This window comes from Vigna angularis, chromosome 11 (genome assembly GCF_016808095.1).
Source record: "Vigna angularis cultivar LongXiaoDou No.4 chromosome 11, ASM1680809v1, whole genome shotgun sequence".
Taxonomy (NCBI): domain Eukaryota; kingdom Viridiplantae; phylum Streptophyta; class Magnoliopsida; order Fabales; family Fabaceae; genus Vigna; species Vigna angularis.
Genome location: NC_068980.1, coordinates 9,173,202 through 9,177,301, shown reverse-complemented (window position 1 = coordinate 9,177,301; position 4,100 = coordinate 9,173,202).

Sequence of the window (4,100 nt, the reverse complement as noted above, 5' to 3'; positions counted from 1 at the left end):
AAGAAATAATATAAAAAGTTGGTGGAGAAATTAGGTGTGGAAATTAAGTGAAAGAAATAATATAAAAAGTTGGTGGAGAAATTAGGTGAAATAAAATATAGTGAATAGTAAAAGTTAATGTGGAAAATAAGTGAAAGAAATAATATAAAAAGTGGGTGGAAAAATAAGGTGGAGAAAAATGGATAATAAAAAATGTTGATGGAGAAGATATAATTAAAAAAAGTAAGTGGAATAATTAGAAAAGTTGATATATAAAATTAATATGGAAATGATGTGGAAAAAGTAAATGAAAAAGGTAGATGATGTGGAGGGTGAGGTGGATGATGATGTGGAGAATGGGGTGTGATAAGAAAAGATGGGTGGTGAGGAAGTAAAAAAATGAGATTATTTTGGGCCATTGGATTAAGTGTTTAAAAGAAAATTTGGGGGTGCAAAAAGTAAAATAAATAGTATTTTTCATTTTTTTTTGGTGTTTTTTTTTTTATTTATTTTATACTCATGATGCAAATAAAATAAATCTACTAGTCAATCCGGACGAAATTGGGTGTTGACATGTTCATATCTTCTCCCTCCATCAAAAGCTTGAGACCATTTTTTTAATAGAATTTTATCTATCCAAGCAACTTGTTGGGGGTATTGTTCTCTCAGTGCAGTAAACTTTGTAGTCACAGCCGGTTGCTTGACCTCGTAAGCTGTAAGCACTTAATAAATTAAAATTTCAAAGAATTTTGTTAACAAAATATAAACTGTAAATTGGTAGTAAAAGTTTTTGTAGTAGTACCTAAATTGATGAATTGTTTTTTGAGTTCTTGACTTTTGAATTTGTTGTTGAAGTTGGATGCTAGATGCCGTATGCAATAAATAGAGTTCAAACCATCTTCTTTCCAACCAACCTCTTCTGATCTTAACGCAGATAGGATACCTTTCCTCTGTCAGTGATTATGCAAATATTTTGTTGAGGGCTAACATGTTTTCGAAGTAGTTGAAAGAACCATATCATGGCCTCCTTTGTCCCTTCTACAATGGTAATGCTAATGGAAAAAGATTTATATTGTCCATTATATTTCCCCGTTAGAAAGGTTCCATCCATTTGTAGAATGAGTTTACAATATCTGAATCCTTATATGTAAGGACTGAAAAACCAAAAAACTTTTCTCATAAGATAACAATTAATGTTAGTTCGTCCATTAATCTCTACTAAAAAACCAGTGCATTACAAAATTGTACTAAGATTTTCATCCTTCACCATTGTAACCATCTAGGAGGTGAAATTATATTATTGATAATATAAAAAAACTAATAACTTTTATTCATTTCGTTAAAAATATGTGAGATAACGAAATTATTATATTTTTCATATCATCAACTATAACAATAAAAAAAATCATTACTATTACTATTGATATAGTTGATGAAAACAGTACATTCTTATTCAACACTTTTTTAAAGGAAGCTAAAAATTGTCATTTTATATTTAACTACGACATCTATTTAAATTATAAAATCTCATATATTTTCCATACTTAAAACCATGTGAAGAGATGACAATCACGTCATCCAACTAAAAAAATTAAACAATATAAACTCAATGAAAAATTGTGTTTATGAGTGACTGAAAATTTAATTAAAATTTTAAATATATCCATCACATCAATTTTTTTTTAAAAGAAAAATGTATTAAAAAATATCTAACTTTATGAGTAACTGAAAATTTAATTAAAGTTTTAAAATTAGATTTTAAAGCTCTGAAAAATTAAAAATAAAATTATATTGAAAATAAAATTTGTTCAGTTTAAAGTCTTATTTGAAAGCGCAATTAATTCATATTTCCTAATGTTTGAAAAGAAAAAAAAGAAAAAAAACTTGACTACGTTTTGGGTTGGGTGGAGGCTATTTTGAGATGGACTGTTTCATCTGCACCTCCATTATTTTCCTGACCATAAAATGATCATAAACCCTAAATTATTCTTTAATAAAATTGTAATAAAAATCTAAAAGTTATTCCTACACCACTTTCGTTCTAATAAATTTTGAATTATGTAATTGAAAAAATATTTTCAAATTTGAAAATATATTTCAAAATATTTGTTCTAAAATATGTTCAAATATATTTATAGATTCTGGATTTAATCATGTTTTAGATTATATAATTTAAAATATATTTAAAATAAAATTATTTTTTAAATTATACATTATAAAGTACATTTTTAAATTTAGAAATATTTTTGAAATATGAAATCGAACAAGTGGTGTATACTTTTGAAGTATAGAGTTTCTTCACAATTGAATTATTAAAAAACACCCTGAAAAATAGAAAGAAATATAAATATTTAAATTGTTTTAAGTTTCAGTTCTTAAATCATATAAAACTATTAAATATGATAGAAAATTCATCCTTAGTAAAGAACTTAAAAAATTAATATTTCATTTGAAAATCTCTCGTGTTAATATTTTAAACTCAAATCTATTTATAAATTATAAATTTTAATTACTATACATTCAAGATATTATTCACCTTTAAACATAAAACTCTTTTATGATTTTGTTTTCAAATAATACCTTATGATTAAAAAATAAATAAAAACTCAACTCTAAATAAACTATTAAATATAATAAAAAACATATAATAAGAACATAAAAGTTCACGTGTTTTTTCAAGGTCAATGAAGGCATGATGAATAAGTCTACTAGGTGCAGAAATAAAAAATGAGGTGTAGGAAGAAACTGACTCAGACAGACTCTGAGAGGTGCAGCTATTGCCAAAATTTTGTATACTCTTCTGATGGAATCAAATAAGGTCATTTTCCAATTGAATTTTATTTATTAATAAAAAATTGAGACCATATGCTGAAATCATAATTGGGATTTAATTCATTAATAAAAAAAGTATTATAAAGTTTAAATTAATCAAAGTAATTAACTCATCACAAATTTGAATAAAGTCTTAGACAACAATAATTATAATTGAATTCCTAAAATTAATTTATGATAATTTGAATTGAAACCATGAAAAATCAACTATTTTAACAGTTTTAATCAGAAAAGTTTTTATAAAATAAAATCTGATACCCTAAATAACAAGATTCTTTGTCCTCAATCACAGTTATAATTAGAAACACTAATTCCAACCAGAACAAACAAACATGTTATAAGCATAAATGCTAAAAATAACAATTAGTAAAAGGAAACAGCATAATGAAGCAAATAAGGCAACGTAATTTTACTCATGGCCTTTCTAATCTCTTTAATTAAAAAAGAAAATTGTTTGGCTACAGTTGTGTGGACTATTATCAATGAAGACCAAGAACACAAATCTGCAATTTCATTATGCAGTTTCTGAATCCAATCGCAGCAATCATGTTCCTGATGTATAAACTATGTAACAAAAGGGGAAAATAATAACATTATCTGAACCCTAATCTGAGAGTTTTGGAGCCACGAAGCAGAAACACTGTTTTCCTTCGAGAAGTGGGTAGAAGTAAAGTTGAATCAGAGGGAGGAGGAGAATCAGAGGCAGCAACCCCAATTTGCTTAATTTGTTCCTGAGCAGAGTTATTGAAGAGATGGGTAATATCAGCAAGCGGAACCCTCTTCATCTTCCTCTTAGTGTTCCTCTTGAATGAAGGGGCCATGGGAGGAATTGGGTTTTTCTTCTTTTCGGAAACTGTGTTGATTGGAGGAACATTCTCTTTGTCGCTCTGATCGTGTGAGACAGAGGTCTCCATTGTTAACAGGTTGAGGTTCTGGTGAGAAGGGAAGAGGGTGAGTTGGATGGTGAAGTGAAAGTGGCAGTGAAAGAAGAGATTTAAACATTGTTATTAGCTTGAAAATGGAGGGAGAATGAAAGAGAAGGAGGGGATGGAAAAAGAATTCACAATTTCATTCTTCTTTTGTTTTTCAATTTTGTTCTCAAATGTTCAAATTTTATGTTTTTTTCGTGTTTTATGATTTTTCGGGATGGCGCTAAATGTAGATTCACACCGTTATGTTTTCATTTTTGTTTTTTCAGGTCAAACTTCAGATTATGTATTTGGCGCGCTATTAACAATTTTATTTTCAGTTAAAAGATATTCATGAGATTTTTTCCCTGAATGAAAAGA